Here is a 20206-nt window from a genome sequence, read left to right on the forward strand (position 1 = left end):
ACACTGGCAGCTCTGGGGCTGACACAGAGCACCCCTTGCAGCCTCCCTGAATGTGAGCACAGCCCCGATTACACTGTGCTCAGACTGTACCTCCTTAAAAGCTACACACAGCAAGAGAAAATCCACCGCGCAGCATCAGCTCCGCTGCTGTGCTGAACAAAGAGGTGCCAGCCCCAGGCACCGGCTCTGATATTCCAAAGAGAACGAGTCACATCTGGTTAATCCTGGAGCGTGATCTGCAGATTTTGCTGCTTGTGGTGGGTTCCTAAGGAGGCATCAGGTATTACAGAACACATCCAATGCAACAAATTAGACATGCAAGGAAATTATGTAACAGCGGTTGACGACACCTGGGTTTTAGAACAGCGTCAGAGGATATATTCGTAAGGGCATTCCCTCTGATACCTGGGGGAGAATTAATTTTAGAAACGGTATTACAGCATCAACTCCTTGATGTTCAACCAAACAACGAGAGGGTTCTTCCTTGACCCCTCCTTTCCCCCCACTGCTGCACCTTGACTGCAGGAGCAAGGACGACCAGAAAGTCAGCAGGTCTCTCCTCCTGCATTGCAGTGCTCATACTGGACAGCAAACAAACTTGCACGGAGGATCTGGACATCCTGCTCTGATCCAAAGGCTGGAAATTTTACCAACAGCCTTGTGCTGACATTTAGAAAGCAGCAGAGCCCAAAGTGATGCCTCTGAAATTGCATCACGTTAATATCTTGAGGATTGTATTTTCCGTATCAATTTAGCTCCCCAGCCGTGGTAATCAAACACAAGACCCTTCTCTCACCCACAACTTATCTGCTTTGTTTTAGGTAAAAGTTAATTGTTTTCAGCATTTGGCAAATACATGTCCACGTGACAGGCTCTTCCACCTCAGCAGTTTTGCAAAGTTCTTGACAAAGAACAGGAAACAGCTGGAGCACGTTTGTGAGTAAAAACAGAGCAGTCTCATTGCTCTTTTCTGAAATGCTGCTTGTTATTAACGTATGGCTGACAAGATCCCAGGCAGGGAGTGATTTAGCTCCCTGTGATCACACTAACGTTCCTCACTTAGGAATGACTTGGACAAAAAACAGATACAATGCTCCTCCACAGCTCTCAACAAATCACTTTTTAAACGGGTTTCCAAAGCCTGGATCCATCCTGTAGAGGGGCTACGTGCTTTGCTGAAAGATTAATTACGTGGGAGCTTAGGCAACCAGTGCCTATTCAAGACCCAACAGCATTCTCCTATTTTTTCAACATCTTATACAGTTATTTTATAGGAAGCAGTGCTAGAACAGAAATATATACGATGAAAACAATTCTACTTACCAACTATTTCGCCCTACCATCAACATTTAAAATACGTCGAAGGCTAACATCGCACGCTCTGATAAATTAAAACACTAATGCTTAACAAGACAAGCTAATAACTTAAAAGGAAAAAGAGAAAAATGGAAAGCTGGTTAGGGCGCAGGCAAACGGATTAACTTTTAAAGTTCACCTTAAACCAGAGCTGCCTACGCGATCAATAACATCAACCCACGAGCCGGCAGCATCACCGCCGTGCTCCTCCAGCGCAGAGCCGAGACAAAGAACAGCGCAGCGCACACCCCCACGCCCGGCGGAGCCCGGCAGAGCCCGGCGGAGCCCGGCACGTCCAGCCCCGCGCCCCTGGCAGCCCGGCCGGGCACGGAGCGAGGCTTCCCCGCTGCCCCGCACAGCACCGCCCGCAGCCGGAGCCACGTCCCCAGGCCCGCCCCGGCCCGGCCGCTTGCATAATGCGGCAGCCGCGGGACCGCCCCGGGCCAGCGCTTGAGGCGGCGATGTAAACAAACAGAGCCGCGGGCCCCGCAGCCCACCGGGGGACAGCTGCGGACCGGCCCGGGGAGAGCGGTGCGCCCGCAGCGCTCCCGGCACGGCACCGCCGCCCCCTGCGCTCTCCCTGCCTCTCACGGAACCCGCGGGTGACGTGCCGGTGCCCGGACGACGCGCTGCTCCACCGCGTCCCCTCAGACAACGCACCGACCCCCGGTCCTGCGGGGAGGCGGCACCGCTCCCGCAGCGCAGAGCTCGAATAGCCCCTGCTCAGCCGCGCCGACCGTGCCCTCCGCCACCGCGACGCGCGGCGGCGACTGACCTGGCGGAGCGGAGCGGAGCGGAGCGGAGCGGCGCTCGGGGCCGCGGCTGGCTCTGTGCGGGGCTGCGGAGGGCGCAGCCCGGGCTCCCCGCCGCTCCTGCCGCCGCCGCCGCCCGGGGCCGCCTCACGGGGGTGGGGAGGGGGCGGAGCGGCTACAACCGGTTCCAGCCGCCCCCCGTCGGCCACGTGACCTCGCCCGCCGCCCCGCCGCGGCCAATGGGAGCGCGGGAAGGGCCGGGGGGCGGCGCCCGTTCCTCGAGAGCGGCGGGGCCGGGGCGGGGCCGGGGGAGCAGTGCGGGGAGCGGGGGCCGGCGGGCTCCGAGGGGCTCGGGGGCGGCTTGCGGCCGCCTGCGCACGGCGGGGGAGCTCTGCCCTACCCGCCTCTCCCAGGGCCGAGCATGAGCGCATCCCCGCGTCACTGCCCCGGTATTTTCCTCAGAGAGCGCGGCGCTGCTCCCCCAGCGCTCTGCCGACACCGCAGCGCGACCCGACCTCCTCCAGCCCCCAACACCTCCTCAGGAGCGCGCATCAACCGCTCCCTTGCTGCCACCGCCACCACACGCACTGCCGCTAGCCCCGCGCCCCCTCGGTCGCCGGCGTGCACTGACCTGGCCGAGCGCTGCAGCCGGCTGCCCAGCCCTTGGTGCGGGGCTGCGAGCGGCGCTGCCCGGGCTCCTCTTCGCCGGCCCGGGGCCCGCTGACAGCGCGGGGGAGAGGCGGGGGAAGGGGCGGCGTGGCCGGAACCAGCGGCCCCCGAGCGCACCGGGGAGGCGGCGCCCACGTGACCCGCCCGGCTGACGCGTCACTCCGCGGCCCCGGTCCCGCCCCCCGTCCCGCCGCAGCCAATCAGGGCCGGGCGCGCAGGGCGGGAGCCCTTGAAAAGCCTCGGCGCTGAGGGAGGGAGCGCAGTCCCACATGGGTGGGAGGTGTCGGGCGTCGCGCTTGTGAGGGCTCGGTAGTGGCTTTGCTGAGGCGAGTTAGGCTTCTGCTGCCATCCTCACACTCTGAGGTCACCCCGCCTCAGTCCGTGCTCTCTGTACCCAGCCTGGGAGTCTAAGGGTTGCCCTAAGGATAGGGAGCTCTGCTTCCTTGTGGCTTTAAGCTGGCTGTAAGTTATGGCCCCGAGGGCACGATAGATTTTTTTGTGGTATAAGGGGATAGGTTATGCCCTCACTTGTTTTGGTGGTGGCCATTTGTCCGTGTGTGCTTCCCTGAGGTGGGTGTGGGTGTCCCAGCCCTGCCCTCAAGCTTTAGCCTTTGTCACCCACTGAAATGTGAGGTGGCAGGAGCCAGCGTGCTCCCGACACATCCTGGGCTTCCCAGGGACACCCCCAGCTCTTGTGCAGCCTCCGTCTCTTTCTCTGCCCGTGTCTGGTTGTCCCCATGCTCGGCCACACCAACTGAAGGGCTGTCGTTTGCTCTACAGCTAAAAACGCATCTTTGTGGTGATGGGGCCGAGGCGAGCCAAAGCAGGAATGCCCACGCTGGAGGTTTGGAGCTGCAGGCAGAATGTAAGTGGGATATTCACATTTGTTTCAAGATAGATGTTGTGTGAAGACCCCCGGGAGTCTTTTTTGTTGCTGCATTTGGGGCTGCAACCTCGTGGCCTCCTGAGACCTGATTTTATGATAATGAGGGTGGCCCGCTGGAACTCGCCCAACAACACGTTAGCAGATAAAGAGAAGCTGTTTTCCTCTGTGTTTTTGTTTTGTAGCTGAGCAATGGCGCTGTGATAATTTCACCTCGCTCTGTGCAGGGAAACAATTTATCCTGTTTTGTGTCGGGAGTTAGTGCTGTTACAGGAATGCTGTAACGTGTTGTTGTCCCTCAACCTGCCATTTAAACAGAGGATTCTTCTCCATTTATTCACACCCTGCACATCCAGCTGCGTTCATAAGTCATTTGCGGCATTCCACTGGGTTTTGTGAGGAAAATCAACGTTAATATCTGATGCTGCGTATCAGAAAAGCGTGTAATGCATCTAAACTGCTGAGGTCTCTGTGTTGCAAGCAACAAGGAGAGAAAGGTAGGAGGAAGCATGGAGTAAAAGGAAATTATAGCTGAAAGCAGCTCAATTTTCAGTGAATAGGATAAGAGGAATTCCTCTGGGCAAGAAGGCGGGAGGGTTGGTGGAAAGTGCTTGTTGGGAAGTGATTCCCTTGTTAAATACAGATGTAAACTGTTCTAGGTACACACCCTTGGTATTTAGGAAAGCATCAGGAGCCCTCACTTTCCCAGGTGCATTCACTGCTGAGTGTACAAAGAGGATAAAGAAACCTTAGAGAAAGCAGTATTTAGAAAGGCAGTTATTTTTCCAGTTTTTAAGATTTATTAGTTCGAGGAATTTGTTGTGAATCAGGGGTAGAATTGAACACTTTCAAACATGGCTTGGTGTGTTAAACTTTTCAAGAATTTGATGTCATGCCAGGCATATTATAAAATTGTACCATTAATTTTTTTGCTAAATACTAGAAGTGTAACACTTGGTCTCGTTCAGCCCTGGTGTTAATAAAAAAAAAAGGGGGGGGGGCTTTATTTATCAAACTAATATTGCATTTCTTTCCATAATTCACTGGAGCTAAAAATTACAATTTAGGCCCCAAATGGATTCAAGAAATACTCACGTGGTCATTTCATTAAAGATCAGTGTGGAGCAAGTAGGAAAAGGGTGGGATGGAAAACACTGTTTTATGTTGACTGACTTAACATGAAGAAAAGTCTACTTTTAATTAAGCTTGCCAGCACACTTTATTTTTTCCTCCCTAAGGAGCTCCTCCAGTATGGTTGGGTCAGATAAGCTCGGACTTCGCCGTGATGCAGCAGACAAGCTTTAAAAGCCCATAAAACTACAGTAATTAGAGCATGTGGATCAGTTTATAGAACTCTTCTTGTTCTATAAATTGAACAAGAATGTCTGTCCGAAAAGTTATGGTTGATGATCTGCTGTCTTGAGAAAAAAAAAAAAAAAAAAAAAAAAATTTAAAAAACCCCATGGGAAATAGGACTTTATATTATAGGAACTTAAAGAGGTTACCAGGGCAGCTGGAGAGGCAGTTTTTACAAGGGCATTTTGTGATGGTAGAATGGTTTGACACTGAAAGAGGGGAAATTTAGCCAAAATGTCAGGAGGGAATTCTTTACCTGGAGGTTAGCAGGACACTGGATGCTGGGGGAAGCTGCGGATGTCCCTGGAAGGGCTCACAGCCAAAACCATTCTATGGCTGGGACATTGATTTATGGATTGTTTAGAGGGGTTTTTTTTCTCCCCAATTTAGGTTTTACTCTGCCCTCCCTCTTATCCTCCCAGTCCCAATTTTTATGTGGAAATGAAAGTTAAGACATTTTTCAGTGAGAATTAATGCTTTTGTCACATTGTCTAGAGCCTTGCAAGGTGGGCGATGAGAGCATTTAACATCACTAAATATAAAGTAATGGAGTAACAATTATAAAATATCATAAGTATGAAATGAAACCCTCTTATGGCTACTATTAACAATAATCAAATTTATAACAGGAAAAAGAAGAGTTTCACTTCCTTCTGCCAAAAATTCAGTCAACTTCAAACACTGTTAATTATTATGTATAATTTGGCATAAATTGGTGATAGACAATGCTACAACAAAAAGTTAAAAAAAAATAAAACCAGACACAATACCCCGAGTGCCAATAGAATATTGCAGGCATTCAGTTTTGATTTGAAATTATTTCGATGATTGCTATGATTTAGTCTTGAGGGTGTCAGCATTTGCTTCTTGATCTGAGCTGCTTTACAGTTTCTGAAATGAAACATGTAATTGAGGAGGTTTGGTCTTGTGAATGTTTTTGTTTGGTTTTGAGGCTTTTTTGTTTGGTTGGATGTGGTGGTGGTGGGTTTGTTTGGTTGTGAAACACTTGAAGGACTCAAGTGCCGCACAATCACAGCACCACATTTAAACTAGCCAAAGTCAATTGCAAATGAGAAACTCTTTAGGGTTTTAATATAACTAGAATAAGTTCTATACTCAGAGTTTTTTTGTCTATAAATATAAAACTGAGGTTATATACATAGCCTTGTTTTATTTTTGTAAATGTGAGTGTATATTTGGTGTTCTGTGACCTCCTAGCTCTGTTTGCTTGCCAATTATCAGCTGTTCTCTTGTGTTCTTGCACAAAATCTTCTTGTGTTCCTATCTCCACGTTGTTACCTCTGGAATTGGTACTCCTATGCCAGTTTTCCCAGCAGTACCCATTTCACTGTGTAAGAGACGGTGAAAAGGGTCAGAAAACGAAGGGCAGTTGTGGAATATGACACAGATAATGCTTCTGTTTATTTCTATTTTTTTCTTATCTCAAGAACTGGGAGGAACACCTTAAGATAAGGAGAGACAGCTTCCTATGACAGCAGGAAGGTTTGACTCTGCTGTCATTTCAAATCCCATCTCAAAGGTCATGTTTGTGTTTTAAATGAAATGTGAGGCTGAACTTTATGCTCTGCCAGGTAACAGTGGTAGTGATGCAAGTTCTTCCTTTGAATCCTGCGAGTGAGGAGTAGCTACAGCGTTGGGCTGTGGTGTGGTGGTGCTTTACAGGGGAGAAAGGAAATTATGTTCTCAGTGTGTGAACACCAACAGGGACTGAAAATTGCTACTTATTGTCCCTTGGGTCTCTGTACTTCCAGACTCAACATTTCTAAAGTGTGCCTCTGCTGAATATACCGATATGGAGAAAGTAAATGGGACAAATCTAACCGGGGGAAAATGTTAGCTTTCCCTGTCCTCCACCCCTTGCATTTCTCCCCCATCTGCCGCACATACTCCTAATGACAGAGAAATGTGTCCTAAGATTCAGTTATTGACATCAAAGCCTTTAAAAGTAGACTGGAAGATCATCTTCCTTTTAATGGCTGTTAAACAAGTATCAATTCCCATGTTTACTGCAACACCCAAGGTTTACTGCACTGTTATTCCTGGAAATGCAGCCATACCACAGAGACAGTTTCTTTCTTAGAGCAAAGGTCAGCCTGAGGAGAAGTTCAGGGTGTCTCTGCCTTAAGCCAGCCTAACATGTGGCTGCAGCATTTTGGCTCTGCTGAACCTGCTCCTGCCCTTTGTACTCTCTCTTGTCTAACAGTTCGCTGAGCTAGGACAGTTCTCTGTCAGAAAGCGGGGAGGGTTTGCTTTGGGTTTTGTTTGGTTGCTGGTTACTTGGTTGGTTTTTAATGAGGTTCGCTCTGTGTGGAGTCAGTGGGCTGAAACAGTTCAGATTCAGTTTGGATGAATGTTGGAGCTGTCTTGGTTTAAGTGAGGGCATCAGCAGGCAGAAGCTGAGTTGTCCTTGGCTTTTAGGGAGCTGCTTTTTGTGGCAAAGAGCAGATTTATCACTGGATGTTTAAAACAGAGGGCGAGCCACCTCGAAGTGGTCTTCCGAGGGTAAATGTAAGAATGTGTCACTTTGTATTCTTAGCTCTCTCTGTTGTGCTCAGCCAGTAACTCTTCTAAGCAAAACATTCCTATTCTGCCCATAGCATTGGAAATTTAAAAATAATTATTTTTAAAATTTTGATAAGGTTAATAAGATACAACCAAGAAAGATTTTTGAGTAATTCTGACTCTTACTCTCCTTGCTGAGAAGGAGAAAGAACTCTCATTTTCAAACTTCTGGGAGTAGATCCAGGTATATGTAACTCTAAAGATGACAACATCCTTTGCTGAGTCTGGCAGTTCCCCACGTGAAGCTGTTCACAAGTTTGCCATTTACCTTTTAGTCAAAGCTTTCAAAGCTAAGAGCATGAAAATGCAAGATCAGTGATAAAAGACACACTGTACAGCTGAACAATGCCTGGCATTTGTCTGGCAGCAAAAACTGGTTTATCAGGTTTACCTCAGGCAAGTCCAGGTGAACTCTTGAAACACTGCAGAATTTACTGGAGTGTTGGATGGATAGTGTCCCAACAGGACCGAAGGCAGCAAAATAAGAGCTGTAAAGTCTAGCCTGTGACTGGTGTGAGGCAGTGAGAACTCAAAGCCAGCCTGTTGCTTGATGTGAACCCTCTTTTATGTGGATGAAAAACCCCACAGAACAGCACAAAAAATCCTGGCCAGCTGCTCTCAGCCACGGGAGCAAAAGACATCCGAGTATGCTGGAGTACTGGCCTGATCCCAAGCCTGCGTGCATGGGCAGCACAGATAAAGCACAGACAGCCTGCAGATAAATGACTGCTTAACTCAAACGTGGGAGCCTCTGTCCTGCTGCTGCTGCTGCCAGCTCTGCCAGTGAGATTGCAGCTGCAGAGCTCAGCTGCTGCTCACAGTCCAGGGAAACTGCTTTTTGCCGGAAAAACTGTGGGAAGGCCAAACCTCCGTGCCGTATTGCAGCTCTTCCTCACCCTGAACCCAGAGCAGCACCCCACAGAATGCAGCAGGTTCCCTCTGGGTGCTCCTGGCAGGGAAGGGGACACGGTTTTGAGGTGGCAGAAATCATCTTTTTGTTGCACCTTGCAGTTCTCTGGGCTGCCAAAAAAAAACTCCTCTGATTTGCAGGGAGGTGATCTGAGGCCATCAATTTTGTTAGCAATTGTCTTGTTTAGCAGAGAGGCTGCTCCAGAAACAGCACCCACCTACTCCCAAGCTGAAATAGTATTTGCCTTTAAATTCTGGTAGTATTAAATTATGGCCAGTTAGGCACTAGACAAAACTTCCATATTTCTAAAGTACAGATGAATGGGTAGCATTGAGTAGCAAAATGAGAGCACAGAAATGATCTCAGTGTTAATGGCATGCCTGTGGTGTTTTCCTGCTCTCTTCTAGCACATGATGAAGCTGTAATTATTTCTGCTGTTTTCATTCAAAGTCTTGATCCACAAAATAGTTTTGGCCCTCAAGAACTGAACCAGTTTTTAACATCATTAAACCAGAGTTTCAGTATCCTGTGGGCTCAGGACATAAGTTGTGTAAAAGGATAATAAGAATCTCAAAAGGCTGTTTCTGGGGACTAAACATTCACTAGATCGCTGGAACTAGAAGGGTTTGGGTTGGAGGGAAGCTTTAAAGAACACAGAATCAGGAGCACCTTGCACTTGATCAAAGTTCTCTGAGCTCCATCCAATTTGGCCTTGAACACTTCCAGGGATGGGACATCCACAATTTCTCTGGCCAGCTTGCTCCAGGGTCTCACTAATTCTTGATGTCCAATCTAAACCTACCCTCCTTCAGTTTAAAACCATCACCCTGTGCCCTGTAATTACAGGCCGTGGTAAAAAGTCTCTCTGTGTGTTTTTACAAGCCTCCTTTAAGTATTGAAAGGCCACAATAAGGTCTTTCAGATGCATGAACACTGAGAATCCAAGAGCAGAAACCTCTTTTTCAGCAGATCTCAGGACTTTGAGCAGGCAGACAAAATCTGTGGAGGTTCTTAGATGCTGACTGAAATGAGGACTCTTCCAGGGATTGGGTGTGTGAGGCACCTGCAAAATCCCAGGGATGGAATTACTGGGAGGATTTTGAATGGAGCAGGCTGATTCTGACACAGGAGACTGCCTTGCCTCAACAAACTGTTAGCTGAGCTTTTTAATTCCTTTATCCAATGGTTCTTCTGCGAAGGATCCTGAACCACACCAAAGATCAGGCTGGATCAAACCAAAGCAATTGAAAAGACAGTAAATGAACCGGGGTTTTACAGATTCTGAAGCACAGTTTGTGACTTGTGTGTAGGAATTATCACACCCAGTGTGAAATAGAAATAAAGTTTGTTTTCAAACCCTCTAGAGGACCAAAGGGAATAATTTAATTAAAGCAGGAAAGGAAAAGGAGTCACCAAAAAAAAAGATATGAGAGACAGAGAAAATTCCTTGAAAAAAAAAAATACACATTGGGAAAGAGTACAGCACAAATCCAAAGCAAGGGGAACTGACCTTAAAATGTTGTGACTACTCGGCCACTTATTTCCTGTTTATTTCTCTTTGCTTTGTTTTGCAACATGCTCCAGGCTTTGAGAATTTTCTGATATAAATACAGAGGTATGGTTTTTTGGATCAAATAACTTCCCACACAGCAGATGTTTCTACAAAAATAAGTATTCAGAAAAATCCTTTTTGTTTCAACAAGGGAAGTATTTTTCAAACCACTGTAGAAACAGAACAAAGAGATCTTGTTTTCCCAACTGTTGCACAAAACGCTTGCACCACTCAGAGGTGGTTTTTATTTATTAACTGAGTTGCAGCACCTTTCACAAAATTTTTTAAAATGAAATATTAGAGGTTCTGGAGTAGAAAATTTCCCTTTGTCAATATAGTCCAGGACCAGTGTAGAGATTCAGAATGTTTTGGAAAGCAGGAAAATATAAACACGCTGCTTAGATAAGTAAACCTTGGCTTTCCTCAGGGTACTGGGCAAAAGAAATTAAGCATGTTAAAAAAAATAAAGCAAAATTATCACTAGCTGAGAGGATAGCAGGGAGAGTGACTTGAACAGAAAACCACTGAGCTCCTGTTGAAATTTTACGCCCTGGGTGATTTGTCACCTCTACTTGCCCAGTCACAGAGAGGTCACAGCCTCAGTTTATGGACAGTAGCAATATTTAAAAATGGAACTCTGGCTTTGCACTGAGAGCAGTTTTGCTGATAAGCTCAGGAACCGGTGAAGCTCTGTGACTCATGGCCATCCTGACTTCATTATCTGCCTATTAGTACATATTAATTAATAGCTGTAATAGCATACTTTGCTTACTCTGCATCTTATCTCAGGGTTTCATCCTCCTGTCCTTAACTGTTTTGTAATCCCTGTGTTCAGTGGGACTGTTTGCACAATGGAGGATTATCCATGGGAATAAATTATTAAGCATGTCCATAAGTCCTCTACACTCCCAACTCAAGAAGTGATTTTTTTTTTTATTTGCTGAAGGCCTGATCCAACATCTGTATCCATCAATGATTCAGTGACTTCTCCACTGAATGCCTCTTTAAAGGAGGGCAAGGGTTGGGAACATTGTACTGGTGTGAGGGAAAGGAAAGGAACCTGTCCTCATCGCAGGTCAGCAAAGCCTACAGGCCCAGAATAAGTGTGTAACCCTTCAAATTCAGAAGGTTTGAGACCTTAACTCTATTTTGTGATGTTTGGCTGCTTTATAGCTCAGTGTGCAAAGCTGCTTTATGACCATAAACTACTAGGCACTACATTATGAGCAGTAAAAAACCTCTTTCACTGGCATTGTCAGAATTCAGAAGGCAAGAAGAAGTAATTTTCATTGTTTACATCAGGCATTGCCTTTCAACTACTGTGTTAAGAGAACAAATTCTAGGATAAATCAGTATTTTTAGAGTGAAAATAGGAATAAATCAGTACTTTTCCCTCCTGAGGTATGGAATCATTATCCTTTATCTCACGGTGTGATTGCATCTTGCACAAACTGCAGATAAACTTTAGATAGATATCGTTAAAATCTGGAAGACAAAATCATAAAATTGGAAGACAGGCGAAGAGTTCATGAGAGCTGAGGGTTTGGAAGGAACCTCATTTGTCTTTAATCATACTCAGATTGCAAAGAATAGACACGACTGTTATTTTTTTCCAGACAAAATACTGCAGAGTATTTGGCACCTCTAACAACAGCAGCACCTTGGGTAGAGATAGCAAAGGAACCTTGGGCTATGAAGACTTGAGAAAAGCTGCCAACAATTTTCCCTACAGAAGAGCAAGAAAGAATGTTGGCATTAGGGATTCAGTTATCAGTGGGGAAGGTTTTGCAAGGACAAATATATAGGATTTGCTGGCAGGTTTGTGGCACTCAGTCTCAGAGGTGCTGCACAAAGGTATTACCCCTATGGATACTGCTGGTGTGATGGGAATAACTGAGAAAATGCTGCTTGGTTTTGGGACTGAGTGTATTGTCAGCTCAAAATGCACAGCTTCAAACACCAGCAGTTTTCTGGTGCAGTACAGGCAAGTTCCTTCAGTTGCAGGGAAAGTGTGCTGGTGGCCAGCTAGGGGAGAGCTTCTGTCCTCTTAGTCCCTAATTCTTCCTCTCTGCTTGCCGTGGTCTCTCTGATTTTACTACCTTGGCAACTATTGTTTGATCTCTTCAGCTCTTCCTCATACATCCAAAGCATGGAATTGCATTTTCATAGTATAAACTCACCTGTCAGGATATAAGTGACATTTCATTGGCGTTGGATTCTCTTTTAAACAACTAGTGAGCACCAGCACTTTTGTGCCAGTTGGGTGGCACAGACCTACCCCAAAACAGGGATCAGATCCTTGCCGAAATATTGCTGCACAGAGGTTTCCAACTCCACACCGGTAAGGTGTGCTGGGTGTTACCTGGATGTGATAATACCTGTGAGTGATAGTGATGATAATAATAATAATAATGTGAGTGATAGACATCTGGGGCACACCTGTGCAGGAGCCTAGAGCCAGCAAAGCCTCCTGAGAAACCCTGCCCGGCTTTCTGGAGGCTGCTCTGTGGATGGAAAGCCCAGCACAAAATCAAACTTCCCCAAGATCCTTGTGAGGTGCTCAGGGAGCCGGTTCCCAACAAGAAGGCAGGAAGAAACAGCCTCTGTTTTAAAGGAGATTATCTTCAACAAAGATTTGTCAAGAGGAAATACAGCGAAGGCTGAAGCCAAGGCACATGGTTCTGTGACCCAGTTACCTTCCAGAAACCCAGGCAGGACAGAAAGAACTCTGGCTTCTGGCTAGGAGAGAGCTGCTGAGCATTAACACATAGTAACCCAATTAATTTATTCCCCCAGTGGATAATTACTAGCTTTTTTCCTCTTTTTCTTGCTGCAAAGTAGCAGCCAAATAATGGTGCTGATTTTAATTAACTAGCCAATGGGAGGCTGGGTGGGCTGAGGAGAGATTTCATACAAAAATTAATTAATGCTCTGACCTAGTTTAAGGTGTTGCTTGAGTGGGAATTGGGGGGAAGGAGACATCAATCAGTTATGGATCTTTTCACATCCTTTTTACTGGTCAAGTAATGAGTCTTCCCTTGTGACCCACAGCACTTCAATTGGCAACCTAAAAAGATTTAGTGAACACACCAGAAATAAGTAATTCCCAAGGGAAACATAATTTCTTCTTTATGAACACACCTGAGTTAGAAAAGGAAAATGTCCTTCTTTCTCAAACCAAGCCCCTGGTTTATTGCTGAGCTCAGCTCAGGGCATGTGATGAGTAATACCAGCTCTGCTGTTTTAACCAAACTATAACTATCTCTGTGTTTCTTCCTTTTGTCTTCCCAAATTTGTTTTAATCCTACATGTCTCAGATTAATAACTCTTGCTTTGATTTATTTTCCCAGTACTGAAAATAAGGCACTCCAGGATTTTATTTAATCTTTCTGGTTCTGTTTGGGAAGTAAAAGATTATTTCACTTACTGATCATCTGTAAATTCTTCTTGCAAAAGCAGATTTTGCCTCATTTCTGAAAACCTGCAAAGTGCAGTCAGGATTATTGCAGGTAGAAGGTCACGGAAACACTCATTTTAAAATGGTGTCTATCAGGTGAACTCCAGTCTAGTAAGAATCTCTTCCTTTCCGTAAACAACTTGGTCGAGGTGGTTGGGAGTCAGGTCCTGCACCCAAATATTGTGAAATGTTGACTCACAAAGCAAGCAGCTCTGTTTAAGTCACTGCAAATCAATGACTCACTTAAGCAAACTCTTACCTGGCAGCTGAGCATCACATCCCCGTTTAGGTATCCAGAGATAACTGGAGCCTCACAGCCTTTTCTAGGTCACTAAAACCCCACAAAAAAATCATCCTCTGCAAATCACAACATAGTGTTTTGTTGGAAGCCTGAGACAGCTGCTTTCTGGGAGGCAGGAATTACACACCCTTGGGATCTGACTTCTTCATAAAATGAAGCCCACTCCTGTGTGGGAAGTATGTTTAAATCTTTCTGAATCCTATTAAGACCTCTTTTTGTCAAGGGCACACCAAATACCTATTTGCCCCTTTTCCTGCAGGAACAAACGAATAAGGCATTGAAGGAACATCAGGGCTAGAAAGAATTCATGAGCTGTGGCCCTGCCTCCAAAGCTGATTTGGGGTGGGGAGGCAGTTTGTGCATACAGGAGAAGGGAGAGCCGGGTACAGCTGTCATTAGGAATTGATCAGTGTTTGCGTGTACTTTTGGCTGTGGGGGAAGCTTGAGCTTCTTGCTGCTTTGGTTTTGTCCTAAATAAGGCACCAATGGCTTTCAAAGGAGAGCCTAAAGGATTTAGGTGCTGGCTTGAAGGGAAGCTAGGCTACCCACCTTCAGTGATCTGTTTTGGTTTTATTTTAAATATTGCTGAGGTTCCCTTTCCCCCTCTGTGCTGTATATAGAATGTGTTGGAATGGAGCTCTGTCACTGAATTTTACTTTAGGTGTTGCTGAGGTTCCCTTTCCCCCCTCTGTGCTGAATATCGAATATATTGGAATTGAGCTCTGTCACTAAAATTGGAGAGCACTGAGTGCTTTTTTAGAGGTTTTGTATGTTTTGTTTACATGGCGGTGCTCGATGAACCTCTGAGCTCTGGGCAATACGATCTGTTATCCTTCCCCTCCACGAGGGATGCAGGGGGACCGAAGGAGCAGCTGCCTAGAGATTCCTGGCAGAGAACCCTGCCCTTGGCACTCTGACTCAAGGCACATGATGGTGTAACACACCCACTGGTGTGGATGCTACGTGGCTTGTTTGCAAATACTGGCAACTCCAGCTGAGAGGTGCCAGGTGCTCACAACTGTCCAGCAGGATCCTTTTGGTGACCTCCTTTGTGAAGAGTGTCACATCTTTAGTGCCAGCAACAGAGTACTGCCATGACCAGGAGGTAAATGTAAATGTTATCGTAGCCACCAGTCTCTTGAAGGGCGGCTGAAAAGATGACAGAGCCAAACTCTCCTTGGTGGTCAGAGCTGGGGCAATAAGGGGCAAAGATCACAAATTGCGGGAAGCTGGGAAAAAATTTCATTGTGGGGAAAATGTGCAGCCCTGGGGCAGATCAGCAGAGGGATTGAGGGAACCTCCAGCCTTGGAGGGGTTTCAAGTTTCTGCCGGACAAAGCCACAGCAGAGCTGATTTAGCACAGGCAATCAACCAGGAGGATGGGATAGGGAGTGACTTCCAAAAGTCCCTTCCAGCCAAATCCTCATGGGATGACATTCTCCCTGTTGGCATTTGCTGTGGGAACACTTAGGGCAGAGCCTGTGGAATTGTAACTGTGGCTCTGACCATGCAGTGGGAGGAAGGAAAACCCAAATGGCAGCAGATGGACCAGCTGTCTCCAGGGCAGGTCTCATGCTGTTCCACCACCAAGTGACCCCTCTGGCCTTCCCCCAGAAATACAAGGACAGTTCTGTGCTGTGAAAGCCCCAGTGTTGATTAAAACCCAAATGCTCCCTGTCCATACCTTACCTAAGTCTGTCCAGAACTTATGCAGATGGACTTGCTTGAAGTTTGTGCAGAAATGTGACGTTAACTTCTCTAGCTGCTCAAGGCTGCAGTAACTGAGCTGTGTTACCTGCAGAAATGGACTGCCATCCCTAGAGGCATGGAGCACGGTATTTAGGGACTATTCTGGACATAACTTTTTCATCCAAAAAAATGTATTTAAATGCATTTTTAAAAACAGCTAATATGTCAGGTCGCTAGTCTCTGGCATTCGTTGTGATGAATCAGTGGTCAGTTATTTCTTGGCAGGGAAGTAAAAATTACTGTGCTGAGAAATATTGAAAGAAAACAGCATGCACAACCTAAAAGCTAAATGAGCAAGAGACCACGTAAACAACATCTCAATTATTTTTGGGGGTGGTGGGGAGAAGGGGAGGTAGAATAATTTAGTTTAAAGCATGCTAGGCCTTTGAGGGAGAAATTGGAGCACGACAGAGGCTGCGTGTGTTACAAGGAGGCAGCTGCATTCTAGTCCTTGGTTTGGGCAGATTGAACCTTATGTGTAATTTTAAAGGCTTGCACGAAACAAAAAAACCAACGTGTTTTCAAGGGGAAAATTCAGATCAATCCTGCATCTCGGCAGCTGGATGGATAATGGTTATTAGTGCTAATGCAAAAATGCACTTGACACGATTCAAGGGGCACCTTAATGTACCATTAGCACTAAAAAGTGTCAAATGTATGAATCAACATCCGTGCTTATCCTGAATGAGGTAATGCTTTTCCTGCTCAGAGCTAGTGACAGACAGCAGGAGCAATCTTTGCACGGTGAATTTCTGCCCCTCTGACTGTACCCCAGGGGAGAAGGGCAGGTTTGGGCTGCTCGGGGTATCCATTGACAGTGCAAGGAAGTTGCTGGCAGAGGCTTTTGGGCTGTGGGAGTCCATCCTTTGCCCCCTGGTTGGCACAGGGCAGCTGCCTGTCTGGCCTCTGGAGCAGACATCCCTGCCAGGCAGCAGGAGCAGCCTGCCCTTGTTTGGCCTTGTCTGTGCTGTTCCATCCCCAGCCCCATTTTAGGGCAGAAGGGGCAGATTTGGCTGTGAGGTGTTCCCTGCCCTACCTGGGACAATTCAGTTGCGGACATCAGACCTAGTCTGGCATTTTTAGCTCAGTGTCTCATAGGCTCAGGACAAGATTTCCAAAGGGAATGTTTTCCCACTATCTCTCAGGAGGTTCCCAGTAGGAGTATTCCAAGGATATTTTGCATTTTTTGTGCTGCTTCATGTGTTGCTTGGTTGACTCTCAGTCGTTGGCAGTTCCTCAGTTTGTGATTACAGTCTCATTTACCATCCTTTGCTATGGAAACTGGAAGTAGTGCCAGGGAATTGCTAAGCAAATACCAGTGCAGGGTTTATGAGGGCGAGGGAAGCATCAATAGACGTGATGTTTATGAGGCAATGTGGAATTCTTTTCATACAAACCCAAAGGAGGAGGAAAGAGCAGGATGGGAGGACGCATCTATTGCCAGAACAACGATCTCACAAGGATCACGTAGCAGCCTTAATTTCTGGGACATGGAACATGCTGTACTTGAGAAAGACAAGGTTTCATTCCAATCTATGGGAACTTGCTATTATTTAGTAATTCCATATTACCCTGATGGTGAGAGAGCAGCAGATTTGATTCAGTAACAGATCCCACTGAAATACTAAATATACCTTTGCTCTTATCTCTGATTGAAAAGGTCAGATGGAGGTAAAAACATTTGTTTGGTACTTTTAAGCCACGGAAAGGAAAGGTGTGCATGACCTCTAGCAAGAAGAAACAATGGTATGAAAGTAAAAATAGATACTGTATAGAAACCATTCCAGTCCTTGCTTTTAGCATTAAAAATATAAAAAACCCCTCAGTGCTGTTTTCAGCGGTGATTTGGAGACCTAAGTGCAGCTACTGGTTAGCTCCTCACTGCTCTTCAAAAACTGCAAATGTCTTGGCTCACTTGTCTGTGCTGCTGCTGCTGTTTGGAATGTACTCCTGGCTCGAATCCTTCAGAGCTGCAGCAAAAAATTGCTGCTATGGGCAGCATCTGCTCTGAGTAACCTGGGTCAGAGCAATAGAACCAGCTGCAGCTTCTGGGGTATAATGAAGCCTTTTCAGTTTTCTATTTGGTGTAGTTGGGGAACAGGGGTTTTTTTCTTTTACAGAGATTAATTATTGATGCTGTGATCATGCAGCAGAAGCCCTCCTTGTTTTTTTCCTAGAGATGATCAGCCAAAAGCTGCTAAGCTTACCTTTGTCAGGTTGAATATGCATGACTTGCATAGGGAAGTTCATCTACTCTAGTAGACCCTGAAAAGTGATACATTTTCCTCCAAAATGCCTGCATTCCAGAAATTCAACACTTCTTATCAGCTCAGTCATCGTGTGACTTGGAAACATTTGACTTCCATCCTCTGGCTTCGGAGCTGAAAGCCTTGCAGTGCAAAGCCACAGTGACTGCAAGTGTGGTTTGGTGGCTGTGTAAATTCCAGACAGGAATTCTGTGGCGCAGAACAGGCACGAGGCTGCTGCTTTCTCCACCCAAAAGATGATTTCAGTGATTCTGAGCGCTTGGGATCCAATCACTGCTGTCTCCATCAGGAGGCAAAATTTGTAGTAGCAGCCTGAAGGGGTTTTGTGGGCTTGTTACAAGGCAGGAGTGTATTGTGTGGGCACACAGGGATTTCTTTTGCTCAGGTAGCTGAGTAGCAGACAGATGTATCCTACTTCTCAGCTGTCTCTGATGCCTCTGCACACAAATACCCCCAAACCTCTACTTATTGTTGGACATGAGTTGTGGTTTGACAGGTCCTGGACCTGCCATCCCTTGATTTTGAAGGCCTGATAAAACTCAGAGACACAGGCAGCTCAGATTTCAAGCTATGTTCATGCGTGCTGATTTTTTTTCCTCCGTAACTGGGGTATTTTTAAAAAAAGGAAGTGGTAACAGGTTGACAAACATATGGCCTGTTGCTGTCTTTGGATTAGGGACTTGGTGACAGCTCATAGCAACCTTCAGCAAAACACAAGCCTGCATTACAGAGCACTTGGGGTGCCCTCCTGGGGCAAAAAGGGTGACAAACTTCTCACTCCCGATCAGGTGATCCCTTACTAAAACCACAGTGCTATCCACACCTAGGCATGCTGCTCTTTCCTTTTTTTTTGTACAAAGGGGAACAGAAATTCCCCAGGCTGAGGAGCCTCCCACTACACTTAGCCATGCTGCATCCAAGCCTTTGCTGCATGACCTTGAGCAGGATGCGGAAGAGGCAGGGCTGTTTGGAGCCAGGGAGCTCCTTGCAAGCTCTTGTAGGGCCCATCCAGCTGAGCTGGGAGCAGTGGGAATGGCAGTGGTGACAGCAGGGAGAGTCATGCAAGTGGCTTGTGTGCTGATGAGGAAGGGCTCTGGCGCTGGGAGCTGAGGATGCTGTGCCAGTAGGTCACTGCAATTGGTAAAACATCAGGTTGTTGGGGTTTTTTTTGTTTTTTTTCTGAGGGGATCAGGGTTCTCTCTGCTGCCCCCTCCCCTGCTTTTTAGGGAGAAAAGTTGAAAGTTTGAAGTTTTACAATTGAAAATACAAGAGGAGTATCTGTCAGGGTAACAGCCCTGAAGTACTTTGCCAAATTCTAAGTATTCCACCCTGGTTTTAAAAGTGCTGAGAGGTCAGCACTCACAGATTACATCACCCATGGAAAAGAGGCCTCCACCCTGAGAATCTGCTGTGTTCTCAGTGTAATGTGAACCAGTGACTGAGTCATTGCAACTCTGATTTTTCTTTTCTTTTTTTTTCCTTTCAGTAACTTTTTTTTTAATTAGAGGTCTCTGTGATCCAGTCAGTAGATAAATAATTGCTGTGACGTAACTGCAAAAAAACCAGCGTTCAGTACTGAGAAATGTGAGCATCAAAACCCTTTAAGTAGGCAGCAAGCAATCTCTTAAAAATAGCTAATCTAAAAATAAAAGAATAGGGAAGGCGCAGTGCAGAAGAGCAGTTAAGGAGCTTACATGGGAGACTAAGAACAGCTCTCTGTCTTCAAAGTGTCTTTGCCTTTAGGCAATAAATAAGCCTCAGGCCAAAGGCAGGGTCTCTTCTCTGTCCGCTCACTTTCAGGGCTTAAGGCAGTCTTAGTCTGATGCTCCCATCCAAGGAATTCAAGGCTGATTGAGCTGACTCAGGAACGCAGTGTAAGAAATCCTGCTCCAGCAGGCAGTGGTCCTGTGGGTTCTCCTGCCTCAGGGCAAGCCCAAGGCTCCTGTTTTCCTTCTCCCGAGCTCTGTGAGCCCTGGGAATGGAGCAGGAGGCTGAGCTGCAGCAGGGTCAGCCCTGGGAGCTGCATGGCTCTTCCCACTCCTAAGGGATGGACTCTCCTCCGTTCTTGAGGGAGGTCATGGATAAATTCAACTAGAAGGACACCAGCAGCAGCAGCAGCCTAAAGCCAGCAGCAAGGCTACAATCTCTTTAAACAAAAAACCACTGTTGGTTTAAACCTTCCAGTAACAGTGGGGGCTTTTGGAGCTGTGAAGAGTGGAGGCCAGAAGGACAGATTGCTGTTCCTTCTGAGGTGCTCACACTGATTCACTGCACAGCAGCACCTTCTCAGCGTTGGTGACACTGGGTCTGGGCAGCTCATGGGGATGCTCAAAATCCAGCTGAAGGCTGGCCAGGCTGAGGGGAAGATCAG

The 20206-nt window shown here is 46.7% G+C and overlaps 2 protein-coding genes across 5 annotated transcripts in view; one reads left to right on the forward strand and one right to left on the reverse strand.

Annotated features, from left to right (window-relative positions):
- Positions 1-2839, reverse strand: part of GPCPD1 (glycerophosphocholine phosphodiesterase 1) — a 40485-nt gene extending 37646 nt beyond the window's left edge. For 3 of the 4 annotated variants that reach the window (XM_066177677.1, XM_066177680.1, XM_066177679.1), the window contains exon 1: positions 2740-2839. The gene's annotated coding sequence lies outside the window, so the exon portion shown is untranslated. Of the gene's footprint in view, positions 1-1495; positions 1572-2739 lie in introns of those variants that run through there. The other variant, XM_066177678.1, reaches the window with a different exon arrangement.
- Positions 2840-3049: 210 nt separating this feature from the next.
- SHLD1 (shieldin complex subunit 1) overlaps positions 3050-20206 on the forward strand; it is a 55075-nt gene continuing 37918 nt past the window's right edge. Inside the window, exons 1-3 of the mRNA XM_066177693.1 lie at positions 3050-3239; positions 3558-3642; positions 4017-4157. The gene's annotated coding sequence lies outside the window, so the exon portion shown is untranslated. The remainder of the gene's footprint in view (positions 3240-3557; positions 3643-4016; positions 4158-20206) is intronic.

The sequence above is a fragment of the Chamaea fasciata genome, unplaced genomic scaffold (genome assembly GCF_029207755.1).
Source record: "Chamaea fasciata isolate MVZ Bird 193981 ecotype frontalis unplaced genomic scaffold, bChaFas1.0.hap1 SCAF_3, whole genome shotgun sequence".
Lineage (NCBI taxonomy): Eukaryota > Metazoa > Chordata > Aves > Passeriformes > Sylviidae > Chamaea > Chamaea fasciata.